Below are 16574 nucleotides of genomic sequence, written 5' to 3'. Positions count from 1 at the left end.
CGCTTCAATTACAAAATTAGATACAATGAAATAGGAAAGCTAATATGCTACTCGTGCAATATTGCTCTAAGAAGGGTTTAAAAATATACTGCTTGAAATCGTATAAGTTTATCTTCTATCTTCGAGGAATACGAATGAATTGGGCATGTTTGTATTTCACTCTCGATTTAGCTAAATATTTAAAGCAACTGAAGTCAAGTGATGGTGGTTCACAGAAAAAGTCCTAGTTTTTTTTTATATAATGTCTAAGACTGCTATTTCAAATTATTCAATATATCTGAGGAACAACCGCGAAATTTTTCTTGACATAAATACGCAAGTCGCTCATTTATGGGGTGTCCGAGTAGGGAGCTCATATTTGGGTAGTTTACGTTAAAAACTAAAATTTATATTATCATAAATGGGCTTGGACCTTTTAGGAAAATCTTTCCTTAAAACCCATTTCATTTTGTTACAAACTGTAAAGCTGAGGTTTCAAATATTTCTGATGACACGATTCTTCGAAAAGCAGCGTTCTAGTTTAAAGGACAAGATTTATTTTAAAAACTGATTAAAAAAGTTAATGCTATTTTGAAGTGAAATATTGCAAGACTGTAAAGTCACATTTGACTATAACTGGTACATCGCAGTACTTCTAAATGCTTAAAATTTTACCAGAGGTTATTTCGAAAAAAATTCAGTGCAATCACCTAAGTGACTCAGAGGAATAAATCTATTCACGGTTATCTATTAGACGTCACCGTGATTTTTAATCGCGGACGTTCCCAGAACAGAGTCAACGTTTTGCTTAATTGTCGTGTATACAGAGTTACTTTTGGCTATAAATGTGACGACGCCGTGCTTTTTAACTTAAAATTTTGCTAGAAGAGTGACAAAATATTTCCAGTGAAGCAACAGTGATTTTTTTTCGTTCTATATTTGTGAGCTGCCGGCTAGCTGGTAAATTCGCCTTAAATGAAAACGCCTTTGTCGTTTGAATATTTCACAATCCGTGCCACTCACAACGTTACAAAGAAATAATTTAAAAAATTCAGTGCAATTTCCTGTAGCAAGACTCAAAAGAACAAAGCCGTTTGTGGTTATATCTTTAACGTCACCGTGATTTGTAATCGGGGATGCATCTAGAACAGAAAAAATGTTTTTCAGCATTTGTCGTGTATGGTCGAACTTTTTTCAAGGTACTGAATAAAACATTGAATATTGAACCAATATTTTATTCATGAGAAAGTAAATTTTACGTGATTTTTTATGTTCAAACCGGAGCAGAAACCAAGCTATACTATATTGGCCGCACCTCGCATAAATATCTATTTGCTATCGAAAAACATCGATTTTTCATCGAAAACGTATCAATTTATTATTGAAAAAGTGTCGATTTATTTTTGAGAAAATATCGACTTGTTATCGAAAATTTACAGATTTCCTATCGAAAAACCCTCGAATTATTATAGAAAAGTTCTCCATTAAATCGAGTTTTCGAAAAATATACATTTGTTATCGGAGTGTTACCAATTTGTAATCGGCGTGTTATATATTTCATAACGGCGGCTCATGGGTTTCTTATGAGACAGACTCCGATAAAACTACAATATAAAATCGATGAGACAGCCGTTGAAAACAAGCCGAAAAAATCAGTTGGAAGCCGATAATATATCGATACTTTTTCGATAAAAATACATTCAATTTCAATAGCAAATAGATATCTTTTCAATAAGATGTAGATATTATTTGGGAACCAACTCGATATTTGTTCGATAAAAAATCGATAACACATCGAGATGCTTTCCTTAACAAATCAATTTTCAGTCAATAACTCCAGAGCGGTCATTAAATAGCTGCATTAATTAAATATGGGTTTCGGGAACTGTTATTAGCGCTCTTTTGAACCAACCGCATTCTATGTGCTTTGCGATAATTCTCTTGCAATCATTTTGATAACAATCAGAGAGCTATCCTCTGCTTCTTCCCAAATATGTAGCATTTGCACTGAAGTTTGAAAATTATTTCTTTAAGCAATTGAATTCCTTAAATTGCGAATCGGGTTTAATAATTAATCCAATAAAACAGAAATTTTTACCGTAGTTTATGAATATTTTTCGTTTTTAGTAACAGATAAATATAAAATTATAAACATAATTAATCGCACTTAATCGTATTTTACCTTCATCCAATCCCAAAAATAGTTTAATCTTTTTTAATCATATATTTGGAAATCGGTCAAGGCATATAATATTTTATTCGCATTTTTGATTGAATGCAATATTATCACGTTTGATTCAAAGTAACTATTTAAATTTTTTGAAAAAATTTTATCCTAACGCAATTTTCACCCAACTAGTAAAAACTTCACAGTTAATCATTGGTTTGCAATTTTTAACTTGACTAAATGTATACTACTCAATATATCTTGCAGCAAATATTTAGCACCATCACTATTATAAAATTTCAGTTGAACATTAAACTGTACAATGTAAGATATCTCAGCACTATGAAGTTGTGATTAGTCCTTCGGAAAGTCAATAAAAAAACTAGCATAATCAATCTTAATCGCATTTGGTCAAATTCAATCAATTTCGAAAGTCTATCATGACAAATATTATTTTATCATTATGTTCATTATTTTAATCTAATTCAAATGTATTTAGGACCATTTTCATAGTGGTGATCCAAAATGTACTCCACAAATTACTGACTAATTTCCAAGCGTCAACTAAATTTAATTAAAAGTTTAGTGCTGATTATATATGACATCAAACGCTAAGTTAAATCACAAAATTGAGTCCCATGGAATACAAATTATCATACCACTATGAAGATAGTCATTAATCCTAATTAATAATTAATCAAAGAAAATAATTCTCAACATATTTAATCACATTTAGTCGTACGTAATTGAAAGCAAGCGTAAGAATATTAATCCTTTTGTTTTTAAATAGCATATGGTTCTATTTCACATTGACAATTCAACGTGCATTCCGCATTTAATCATCGAGATACACACTGACCGGCCAATCCAACCTTACCTAACCGCATTTAATCAGTAAATTTTAATTTGAATTTATATTCAACTAAAATTTAAAATCATCTTGTAGTTCGGTAGTTGACTGCGGAATGTAAGTTAGGTTGCTGCTTTGAACGCAGTCATTTATCATATGCAATAAATAACTGGAAAGATTATACTTACGACGTTGATTCACATTTAATGGGATATAATAGTTAGTCCAGTCAACATATATTTTAAGCATATTTAAGCGCATTTAACCTCATGCAAAAAATAGTCGATTAAGAAACTTTTTCAATGTGATTACTGAACGTCTCTTCCACATTTAGCTAACGCTTTAATAAATTTTCAAACGGATAGTTAACTGTGGAATGGTATTTAAATCATCGCTGAATATATAACTCTTAATCGCATTTAGTGTTATTCAAAAAAATTATTTTATCTTATTTAATCGCATATAATCACATTTAATCGTATTCAACAGTCAATCAAGACAAATATTTTAATCGCTAAATCAATTCAAATTGTATTAAGATCAGCATCCATTGATATGACTTATCTTCCATTCTACATTTAGCTCTGTGAAATGGAATCTAGGCCCACACTGATGACATGATTCTTAATTGTATTTAGTAATATTCAAAAAATTATTTAATTCTATTTAATCACATATAATCGCATGTAATCGTATTCAACAGTCAATAAAGACAAATATTTTAAACGTTTATTCGATTTAAATCACATTAAGGGCCGTATTCAAAGTTATGACTTCCCTTACATTTCCAATTAAAAGAAAGCATTAATAAATTTTTGAATTAGTAGACCAATTTTTGAATCGCTAAATCACTTCGGAATGCAAGTAAACTTATAACTATGAACATTATCCTTAATGGTATTTAACAATTTATATCGTATTTAATCACATTTAATCGCATTAGAAAGTCAATTCCTGCAACAAATATTTGAATATTTAATCCCATATAATCGTGTTCAGCAGTCGATAAAGACAAATATTATAACTTGCGCTTATTTAACTTTATTCCACATTTTATAGATTTGCAGCATAAAATAACTTATCACAATGAATATAGTCCTAAATAGTATTTTTTAATCAGTATTAACAATATTACAATCGCATTTAATCATATTTAATCGCATTTAATAAAATTTAATAGCACTTGAAAGTCAGTCAAGACAGCAAATATTGTGAGCATATTTAAGCGCATACACATATATTCAACAGTCTATGTAGACAAATATTTTAATCTTTTGATTGAATTAAATGCTACCTAGTGCTAATCTCAATGTGTTTATTTAATTTTATTTCTCATTTAGCAAATTTGAAACAAATTCGTCACTTTGAAATGAGCGCTAAATCGTATTTGGCAACAAACCATAACATATTATATATTATATAATCGTATTTAATCATATCTAATCGCATTTAATCATATTTAATCGCATTTAAGCGCCCCTTCAAGACAATAAAACTGGAATCGAATTTTGTCGCTATTTGTGGGATTTAATAGTCCACTTAAACAACAAATATTTTAATCTTATTTATTCGAATTTTATTGTAATATATATAGTTTTAATCATAAAATCTTATAGTTTATTTAAACATAAGGCGTACTTCGTTTTTGTTAATTTACTTAATAAGTCGAAGATAACTAGGCACTAAGTGAATGTGGCAAACCATTTTATACAATTCACAAAATTGGTACAATAAATGGTTTAGTTTTAAAATTTGGTGATGTTTTATTTCTATGAAATCAAAGATTTTGAGTTATGATTACTATTTCAATGACTCCTTAAGGTACTTATTTCCATTAATCTCATCGAAATAAATGCGATGAGCAGTTCACTATAACTCAGAAGCAACGAGAAAGTAATCATGAGTTTCAACGAATGACTTGCGTAAAGTTTAAGAATAATCAGTAAGTAGTTACAAAAATCAAACCCTGGTGAAGTTCTATGTACAAACGTACGCCTATATACGCACACCTGAGAACACTTAGGATAACAAACCAATAACTTATCGATATCATTTCTATACAAAAATTAATATTTTTCGGTAAAAAGTTGATTAATTTTCGATATCAAATTGATAACTTTTCGATAACCAACCCATAACTCACCGATAGCGTTTATTATCAATAAAAAAATAATAGCAATTCGATCACTTGTTTTTCTCTCGCGAATAACGCAGCTACATATATCAAGTATCGATAACAAACCTTGTAGATAATGGTTGTTACCAATAACGAACCGTTTATAAAAACGCCATAACAAGCCGTTCATTTTTGTTTCTTCTATATGCTTACCTCTCCTCCCACCACTCTGTCGCCATAATGTTGAGCGAAATTACGCAACTTATTTAGAAAGCTGCACATCATCAAATACTTTTTAAACAGACCTTAGTTTACGCCGAGTCACCAATCAAATCGGGCAAACGAAATCTATGGTCCCGTGCCTGAGCTTCGAAAGAGATATTGGAGCCAGAGGGTTGGTGCCGCTGTGCAGAAATGGCAGAACATGCTATACACGTGTATACGGATGGTTCCAAATTAATGGAAGGTGTTTGGGCCTGCTGTTTACTGTGTCGACCCAGAAATAAATAGATCATACAGGCTGCCAGATTACTGCCCCGTTTTTCAAGCGGAAATTATAGCAGTGATGAAAGCAGCATAAATTCTGGAGGAAGCGTGCTTAAGCTGCAGTCGCGTCAATTTATATATTGATACTCAGGCTGCGATTAAGGTAATAATCTCACACAGTACTTCATCAAGAAGTGTTCTGGAATGCAAAGAAGCATTAGAAAAACTTCGGTTAGACTGGACCATACATTTTTACTGGGTTCCCGGTCATAAAGAGATGAAAGGTAACGAAAGGATGTGTTGGCAAAGGAGGGTGCAACACTCACTAAGTCGACGATAGACGTCGCAATCCATTTGGGAGAAATCATAAGGAGACAGGAGTTACATACGATCTATCAAGCAGAAAAGGCGTGGACAAAAGCGCGGGCTGGAAAATTTCCAAGATCCTGTGCAAAGCCTACGATATTAGACTCACAAAGTGGCTCATATTTCTGAAGAGAGAATACTTAAGGCTTCCAATAGGCATACTGACTGGGCACTGCCTTCTGACGTCACATGCTTATAAGTGAGGCCTCGTCAGTAACAGCAAGTGTAGGACGTGTGAGCAGCAGCAAGAAATGGTTGAGCTCGTTCTGTGTTCATGTCCTGCGCTCGCCAGGTCAAGGCTCCAGCTATTAGGAGCGGCAGAGTTAACAGATCTTGAGGCAGGAATTAAGCTGCTAGTATTTGCCAAGCGGACGGAGTTATTCTATAACATATGTCCTGGCACCTGATTGGGGTTCTTCCGTTTGGTCGTCAAACAATTTGTGGTGACACTTTGAACACATTCAGTCTATGTTAGGTCTTTATTGACCGGTCAGTTCAACCTAACCTAACCAATCAAACGTTTGTTATAACAGTAAGAAAGGGCCTGTGTCAGTCATTAAACATTTTCTCATTGCAGCCTGCAGTCCCAACTATGATCCTGCAAGCATAAGCAATATAACAAAAATACTGAACTAAAACATAGTGCCATTAAGAAATTAGCATAATTTTTAAACTGCAGTAAATTCATTTCTAAAATTAAGTGAAGATTGAGAGAAGGGGGAACTGCGAAATGGTAAAACTAATTTATTCATTCACTCAAACGTAGTATGGTAATAATTCTACGCGAGCAGGAAGTGAATGGAAAACTTTTTAATACTCAAATGTGACTAAATAAATCACGGCAGATATACATAGATACTTGCACATAAATGTACGTAGATATATACCATGTAGGAAAACTTTGCTTGTACAGAAAACAACATCACATGCATTTCAGTGATACGATTTTTTTAACCTAATGCAAATGGAGATAACTCTAGCAGTAGATATAGAAGTAGACTAGTCTCTAGACAAGCAAAAGTCTCTAATAATAACAAATTTGAAAAAAAAAAATTAAAGACCAAAGTCCGAGTATTCGGATGGAAAGTTCTTCGGAAGATTTCTATGATACTAACGGCGTATATAAAATAACGGAAGGGGTCGGATCTGATGTTTACTGTGTCGATCCAGAAATAAGTAGATCCTACAGGCAGCCAGATTACTGCGGCGTCGTTCAGCCGGAAATAATACCGTGAAGAAAGCAACAGAAATTCTGTAGGAAGCGTGCTTGAACTGCAGCCGTGTCAATATATTTATTGATAGCAGGCTGCGATCAAGGCAATAATCTTACACAGTAATTCATCAAGAAGTATTCTGGAATGCAAAGCAGCATTGGAGACACATCACCTAGTGCGGATCATACATCCTTAATGGGTTTCTGGTCATAAAGGTATAGAAAGTAAGGAAAATGCCTATTAGCTGGCAAAGAAAGGAGCAGCACTCGCTGAATCGACGGTAGACGTCGCAATTCGTTTGGAGGAAATCAAAAGCAGACAGGAGTTCAATCTAGCGAGGACAGAAGCGCTGGGAAGGTAGCTCATATCTCTAAAGGGAGAAAACTTAAGGCTCAAGAAGGTCATACTAACTAGCCTTCTGCCGTCATGTTCTTATAGGTTAGGCCTCGTCAGTAACAGCAGTTGTAGGAGAAGGGAACTGCAGGAAGAAAAGGTTGGGCACAGCTTTTAGGGACGGCAGAGTTGCTAGTTCTGCCGGCAACAATTAAGCTAGATCACAGAAAACTTCTGGTATTTCCCAAGAGGACGGAGTTATTCGATAACATCAGTCCCGGTACATGACTGGGGTTCTTAAGTTTGGTTGTCAAACAAATTCGGGTAACACTATGAACAATTCAGTCTATGTGAAGGTTTTATTGACCAGCCAGCTCAACCGAACCTGATGGCGGGTATCGTACGGGATTAAATGATTTTTTTTATTTAATAGCAGCATTTCCTGCAGGGGTTTGTATGAACATGACTTAAAATTGCTCTTAATAGTTGAACGTGCATACATGCATACTTAACTGCAGTTGTGTATGTCGGTGTATCTATGAATATTAATGTGCGCCAGTACATTTTTTATGAATGAAAATTTTTGAATGAAGATTTATTTATGTTACATTAAATTTTGTAACTTTGTCTCCATCGTAGCACAATCGCTCTGCTATTTACACTGGTACAAGTTTTTGCACTGAGTTAATAAAAAACAAAAACAAAAAACACAGTTCCACACACTCTCATCTTCTATCTATATATGGGGTATTCCATCCCATTTCGACCAATTTTGAACCCGACCCCTTTAGAATTGGCTGAAAGTTTTTCTTCTTTTTCTAGCTTACGAAAGACGTTTTTTAGAAGTTTTTCAAATTTTTTCATCCAACTCAAAAAAAGTTATAAATTTAAAAAAAAACACCGTTTTTGTGTTCAAGATGCTATAACTTTTTCAAAAATTGACCGTTTGGGATCATTTTTTTTTTTTAATATGTTTTAAATGTACTTTTCGGAAAAAATACAAAAAAAATGTTTAAGTTTTTTTTTCAATTAAATAAAAAAAAAAAATTCTCGGCTCACTCCGGGATTAGTGGGGATGATTGCAAAATTGATTTAAGTAAAAAAAAGGGCGAAATTCGAAAAATCTCGAAAAACTGAAAAATTACAAAAAAAAGCTTTAAAAATTTTTTTGAATTTTTAAAAGTACATTTAAAAACAAATTTAAAAAAAAAAAAAGATCCCAAACGGTCAATTTTAGAAAAAGTTATAGCATTTTGAAAACAAAAACGGTGTTTTTTTTAAAAATTCATAACTTTTTTTGAGTTGGATGAAAAAATTTGAAAAAAATCTGATAAACGTCTTTCGTAAGCTAGAAAAAGAAGAAAAACTTTCAGCCAATACTAAAGGGGTCGGGTTCAAAATTGGTTGAAATGGAATGGAATACCACATATATAAAATAGGATCTATGGTATGTATGTATGTATGTATGTTTTTATGTTTTTATTAGGCTTATGTACCCCGAAACTACCACGCCGATTTGATTCAAATTTTCATGATAACTTACTAAGAACCCGGAGATTATTTGTGAAAAGTTGTTTTTCCGGGAAGTGGACCAGGGACCGATTCTAAACTATCGTATATATGGCTCGATTTGCCTGAAATTTGGTATGTAGGTAGCGTCATATCTAGAATAAAATGTCGAATAATTTTTCTTCCGGGAAGTGGACCAGGATACATATTGGTGACTAGGGTCTCGAGATTTAGGGCGAAACGTGGACCCGGGCACCCCTAAAATGTGTTTATACAATATGGATATCAAATGAAAGCTGTGGTTGAGTGCTTTAGTACAGGGTAGTTTTCATACCTATCGGTGACTAGGGTCTCGAGATATAGGCCAAAACGTGGACCCGGGCACCCCTAGAATGTGTTTATACAATATGGATATCAAATGAAAGCTGTTGATGAGTGCTTTAGTACAGGGTAGTTTTCATACCTATCGGTGACTAGGGTCTCGAGATATAGGCCAAAACGTGGACCCGGGCACCTCTAGAATGTGTTTATACAATATGGATATCAAATGAAAGCTGTTGATGAGTGGTTTAGTACAGGGTAGTTTTCATACCTATCAGTGTCTTGGGTCTCGAAATATAGGCCAAAATGTGGACCCGGGCATCCCTAGAATGTGTTTATACAATATGGATATCAAATGAAAGCTGTCGATGAGTGCTTTAGTACAGGGTAGTTTGCATACCTATCGGTGACTAGGGTCTCGAGATATAGGCCAAAACGTGGACCCGGGCACCACTAGAATGTGTTTACACAATATGGATATCAAATGAAAGCTGTTGATGGGTGGTTTAGTACAGGGTAGTTTTCATACCTATCAGTGTCTTGGGTCTCGAGATATAGGCCAAAACGTGGACCCGGGCACCCGTAGAATGTGTTTATACAATATGGATATCAAATGGAAGCTGCTGATGAGTGCTTTAGTACAGGGTAGTTTTCATACCTATCGGTGACTAGAGTCTAGCGATATAGGCCAAAACGTGGACCCGGGCACCCCTAGAATGTGTTTATACAATATGGATATCAAATGAAAGCTGTCGATGAGTGCTTTAGTACAGGGTAGTTTGCATACCTATTGGTGACTAGGGTCTCGAGACATAGGCCAAAACATGGACCCGGATACCCCTGTATTTTGGATATCAAATGAAAGCTGTTGCTGAGATCTTTTAAGTAATTTTCATTTTGATATTCGATATAGTCGCATCAACCTGGCAAAACTGATAAATATGCTTGCGAAGCCGAAATAAAGACATGAATTAATAATATTCACATACCTATTTACATACGTCCTATTCGATTTGCCTGAAATTTGGTATATAAATTTGCCTACATTAGTATTTACGATGCTTTTTTCCGGGAAGTAGACCAGAGACGGACTGGGACTGGATTAGGAAAAAGTGTAGAGGGGCGAGGGCAGAGTTAGACGGAAAAAGCTTTTTAAAATGTATGCAGATATACCAAATTTAGGGCAGAACAACGTCTGCCGGGTCTGCTAGTATATAAATAAAAATAAAACTTAATCTCGTGCTATGCAAAATAGTTTAATGCTGTAGAACGACAGCACGTGTGTTCTTATGTAAACATGTATATTAGGGTGGTCCTTATACAAGAGAAAACACGAAAATAGCAGTGGCTACTTTTATAAAATATTGTCAATTTAATTCTGACTTTAATTTCGATAATTCAGTAAGAAATGTTCATAAAATTTGCAACTGAAACTATGCAAAAATAACGCAAACAGGTTTTGAAAAAAATTCGAAAAAATTTCGAACATTTTGTTTAGAGTTTTCGAGTATGTAGTTCTGTAGGCCAATCAATCAATGTCTTATAAACTACAAGTTATAGGTTTGTCAAAGCTTGTATTGATTTTTCAAATTTTCCTTCCTTAGGGTGTTAAAAAATATAAAACGGCCGTCGAAAAAAAAATTTGTCAAAAAGCGATACGAACTTTTATAGACCTTTACCTTGTACTTTGTTATACTCAAATTGAGTGGGCTACAAAACTGCTTACTAAAAAACTCATACAACTCTAAATTAAAATCTCGAAATCTTCGTAAAATTTTTTTGAGTACTCGAATTTTTTCGAAAACTTTTTTGGGATTGTGTTTCATAGTTTCAGTTACGAAATTCATTGAAATTTTGTATCAAATCATCAAAAATAAAAACAAAATTGTCACTGCTATTTTTATGTTCGCTGCTGTATATACGTGTGCCTGTTTGTCCGTATGTATTTATGTTTGTACACTTTTTTGCGTGAAAGTAAACCAAAATTTTGGTTTTCTCTCCATTTAATTTACATAAAAGCTTCGTTATAACAATTTCTTTGCAATATATGTAGTTGTTGTTTTTGCCTATGGTTGCCTGTGTTATTGTTAAGGCTTAATTTAATACAAATTTAATTAAATAAATGCAAATACTTTTGCATGGACTTGGACGATTTCTGAGCTTTATTGAAAAAATCAGTCGAATTCTTAATAAATTTTCCTTCATACTCTTTTCCCCATTTTAACGAATTGATGTGTTTGATTTCTATTCATATATTCATTTATATTCCATAATAAATATACCGTTGTATATTTTTTTGTGTATTATATATGAAGACTAGCGGATACCCGGCGTTGCTCGGGTTGGGCAGTTACTAATATAAATAATAAGGTGTACTTTAACGCATTCCTTTCCGTCACTCAAAGTCAAGTAATCAGTATATAAGATTTTATTGATCTTCAAAATGTATCTCCCAATTTTTCTCATTCTTACCTTTTATAATTTCCTTATCTCTCCCTCTTCTTTTTTTACACCCTCTACCTCTCTCCTTTTTTCTTAGATCCCTCATTTCTCTAATTTATCATTCTTTGCTTTATTTTTCAAATTTTATTTTGTCACACACAATTCATACTCAAAATCTCATAAGTTAATCAAAATACTGTGAAGAATACTAGCAACACTAAGGGGTAGTATCATCTCTAAGCCGATACTAAGCAGTGACTCGTACGCACATCAACAAATCAATCATTATGTCTACACATATGTCCATACGAGCAGCGGAGAGTAACGCACAAACATATGCATATATCTGAGATACTCCCAAAAGTATGCAATAATTTGTGCAAGTATCACTCACATATACACGCGCATGGGCTATGAGAGAAGCTATAAAATCGTTCACCTTTAGTTATAGCTGATAACTAACTAGTAAATTCTAGAAATAGAAGCGCTTAGAAATATGTCAATGAAGAAACCAAACCGTATAAAGGGCAGCAACAGTAGAGGCACGACAATCAGTTTGATTTAAGCACGCTATCAGTTGCGAAGTACTTTCAAAATAGTCTAATAAAGACCATTTTACATTATGGAATAGTGGAGTAATTTATTCAACAGTTTAGTGATTCGAACGTTACTAGAAGGTTGTAAATAAGAGGAATTGCACTAAGTTCGTTACAATTGGTGTCAGAAGAGGAATTGTTTAATAAATTCCGAAGACTTCGAATACAACTTGGACATGGCATGGTGGAGTGAATTGAAGATCCAGCAACTGAAGGAGGAGTTGGAGAGCCGTGGATTGAATACAACCAGCAATAAACTCGAAATTCAGGCACGACTACGAAAGGCAATGGAATTAGAGGGAATTAACGTGGAAGAGTATGTCTTTCATTTTGATGGCGAGGAGACAACAAAAATTGAAGACAAAAATGAAACATCGCAGACAATTACGAGCACAGACTTGAACATGATTTTAGTTGCAATATCTGCTCAAACATCGACAGTATCATCTCAACTGGCAGAACAGAAGACATATATGGAATCGCAGGAGACACGCATAACGTCCAAGATTGAAGTCCAGAAAAGGCAAGTGTCATCTGAACTGGCAGAACAGAAGACATATATGGAATCCAAGATGGAATCACAAAAGACACGTATATCCGAAATGTCGTGGCAAATGTCATCTCAGCTGGAATCGCAGGAGAACAGTATAACAGCGAAGATTGAAGCACAAGAGGTACGAATATCCTAAATGTCGGTGCAAATTTCAGCACAGATATCATCGCAGATCTCTGCTCAACTGAAAGAGCAAGAAGGACGTATTTCCTCGAAATTGGAGGCGCAAGATTCAAGAATTTTACAGTTTGAGGAAAAAATCGAGGCCGAGGTGGATGCTTTGAGAGGACGTATCGAGCAGTTACAACTAAACCGCCCAGCTGTGCCAGCGAGCAATCCGAAGGTAAAAACTCCATCTTTTTACGGCTCTGTTCCTTTCCAGGTATTCAAGCTTCAATTTGAGAAGACGTCAGCAGTGAACAACTGGAATGCGGCAGATAAAGTTGCTGCACTGTTCATGGCATTGAAAGTGAGATTTTACAAACCATTCCAGAGGGCGAACGGAACTGTTATGAATCATTGATGGGCGCTCTAGAGAGACGATACGGAACTGATCATAGGAGACAGATATACCAAATAGAGTTACTGAACCGCTCCCAGAGGCCTGGTGAAACATTGCAAGAGTTTACGTCGGATGTTGCACGCACCCGTAAAATACACCAAAAGGGTAAAAATCTAGAGCTTTATAAATGGCATACGGGACGTGGAAACGAAGGGAGCGATATACGCAAACCCAAAACCTACATTCACAGAGAAACGGTATCACATGCTCCGATTCAGGAAACAGCTTCGCTTCTGTGTAAGCCAGTTTTCAAAGCACGCCGTGTGGAAGTAGAAAGGCCATTCAATGCAGTCACTTTAAATTTTTGTGAATTCAATCCTATGACCAAACAAAAGTTCTGCTTAAGTACATACATGGCGTATGAATTACTTTTGTTGGCATACACAATTTTGTGGCGCCATCCAGTGGTGCACGTGAAATTGAAAAAAAAAATTTTATTTAAAATTCTTAGTTCTGAAATATGGAAAACCGTCGTCTTGATCGAGGGAACCTATAGCCAAAATTTGGTGATGACTGAGGTGTGGGAAATACGTTTCCATAGGGAACACACACACAGAATTTGATTTTTATATACATATATATATAGATGTATTGTATATCTATCTGATGCTCACTCTTTATCTTATTCGTCCTGTGCGTGGTTTTCTATCGCTTGCTCCTAATGTTAGTCGTTCTTCCCGTACTGCTCTTAATTTTTCTATTGTTCTTATTGTTAACTGGCGGCCACCGTGGTGTGATGGTAGCGTGCTCCGCCTACCACACCGTATGCCCTGGGTTCACACCCCGGGCAAAGCAACATCAAAATTTTAGAAATAGGGTTTTTTAATTACAAGACAATTTTTCTAAGCGGGGTCGGTCCTCGGCAGTGTTTGGCAAGCGCTCCGGGTGTATTTCTGCCATGAAAAGCTCTCAGTGAAAACTCATCTGCCTTGCAGATGCCGTTCGGAGTCGGCATAAAACATGTAGGTCCCGTCCGGCCAATTTGTAGGGAAAATCAAGAGGAGCACGACGCAAATTGGAAGAGAAGCTCGGCCTTAGATCTCTTCGGAGGTTATCGCGCCTTACATTTGTTTCTATTTTTATTTTCTTATTGTTAATCTTCCACTTAATCTTGCTTTTACTATTACTCCTATTTGTGCTCATAGCCTTATTAATTTTGCTTTTCTCTTGGTATCCATCTTCTCTCTTTTACGCTTATTCTAACTTTTATTCTTACTCTTACACTCTCTCTTGCTCGCACTCTTACTTTTACTCTTACTCTTATCCTTACTTTTAAGGTTAAAATCTCCCTAGATTTTAATACATCCTCGTTCAATTTAAAACTTACGTACAAATGTCACGTTTAGTGAGAGCACTTTTAGACTTATGCTTGCACATAAAAGTTCGCGCGTCACGATATTCAAATGAGTAATTTAATATAAATGCGTATTTTGTATATACAAGTTTTAAATTAACGTATTCTTATTTTAATTTTCAACACACAGTAGTTATAGTGTTAGGTTAGGTTAGGTTAAACTGGCCGACCCATGAGGACCTCACATGGACTGAATGAGTGTAGAAGTTTATTTTAGTGTTTGTCAACAATTTGTAAAATCATTCTTTGACATATTTATCAGCGCTGATTAGTGCTGCATAAATTACATATTTTGTTCACTTTATTTTAAAAGAATCAGTACTAAAAGATTCAGTACTTAGTATACTTTGTTTACCTTTTTAATTTACAGTTTAACCAAATGCTCATTTATGAGCACCATGAACCCGTTACTTTTCTGGAACCAGTGATTTTTCCAGCTACTATTTAAAATTTCAAAACAGGTGCATTTGCAGTTCTTATCACTTTTTCAGTGCTAGCCACTTTTCTCGGAACTAGTGCTAGCCACTTTTTGTCGACTTTATCAGTGCCTTCGGATAACTTTTTTTATAACCATTGACTTCTCCAGTAACTATCTGTCACATTTTCGAAACTGGTGACTTTTTCAATGATGATCAGTTTTTAGTGCTGTCCACTTTCAACGTAACTAGTTACTTTTTCGCAGCCACTGAGCTTTTCAGTATCCATTGGTAATTTTTTCAGAAGCAGGTATTTTCTCGGTATATGTTCATTCTTTATCAGTGATTTCGTCAATTTCATGATGGTCGATTTTTAGTAGTGGTCACTTTTTTCGAAACCATTTGCTTTTTCGGTACTGGTAAAATTTTGAAATTTTTTGATAATTGTTTTTTAAGCGGTAAACCTTTCGTAATGGTGACTTTTACCTGCTCCTTTTTCCAGAACCTGCTCCTTTTTCAGAACCGGTACCTTTTTCAGTACCCATTGACTACTTCTACGGATTTAGTGACTATTTGGACGCTACAAATATTCAAAATTAGTGACTGTAAATTTCATCATAGCCACTTTTTAGTACTGGCCACTTTTTTCTGTATCTTTTGCCTATTCGGTACTGCTGAGTTTTTCAATACCTATTGGTTGTTTTTTTTTTTTAATGGGTAAATTTTTCTGCCAGAGTAACTTTTTCAATACCCACTACTTCAGTCATGATTACTTTCTCAGTTCTGGTATTTTTTATGAACCTTGTGCTTTTCTTGTTTTTTTTTTTTTTTTAGTACCAACGGATCACTTTTTTCGGATTCAATACTTTTTCACAACCTGTCGCTTTTTCAGTACTCATAGATCACTTCTTCTAAAGCAGTGACTTTTGCAATATCTTCAAATACTTTTTCGTAATCAGTGAGGGAGGCTAGTGTTAGTTAAACTAAGACACTAATTCTAAGGTTGCCCCAGTTCTGAAGTTGTTGTTTTAGCGATAAAGACAATCCCCGAAGGTTTTAGGAAGTGTTATCGATGTTGATGGTGCTTTGCCTGAGATAGACCGGGTACGTTCCGGTAACAAACATCATTAAGGTACAAGCTCGACCATCTTGGGAACGATTTAATATGCCCACATTGAATCTTGAGGGCTATCCTGCCTCCTGCATAAGTAACTTGGGTTGCCCGAGCCTCGGCTCCTAAAGAAACAGTATTTGCCAATGGGTAGGTGATGTTGACAATTGAGTTTGAGAAGCTTTAAATTGCACTGGCA

General features: G+C 34.9%; 1 protein-coding gene across 1 annotated transcript in view; it reads left to right on the top strand.

The window, feature by feature from the left end:
- The window catches only part of Fur1 (Furin 1), a 710727-nt gene that overhangs the window by 366687 nt on the left and 327466 nt on the right, over window positions 1-16574 (top strand). The gene's annotated exons all lie outside the window — the stretch shown is intronic.

This window comes from Eurosta solidaginis, chromosome 1 (genome assembly GCF_040869045.1).
Source record: "Eurosta solidaginis isolate ZX-2024a chromosome 1, ASM4086904v1, whole genome shotgun sequence".
In the NCBI taxonomy this organism is placed as follows: Eukaryota; Metazoa; Arthropoda; class Insecta; order Diptera; family Tephritidae; genus Eurosta; species Eurosta solidaginis.
Note: the sequence above shows the minus strand (reverse complement) of the source record. Positions and strands in the feature narration are given on the sequence as shown.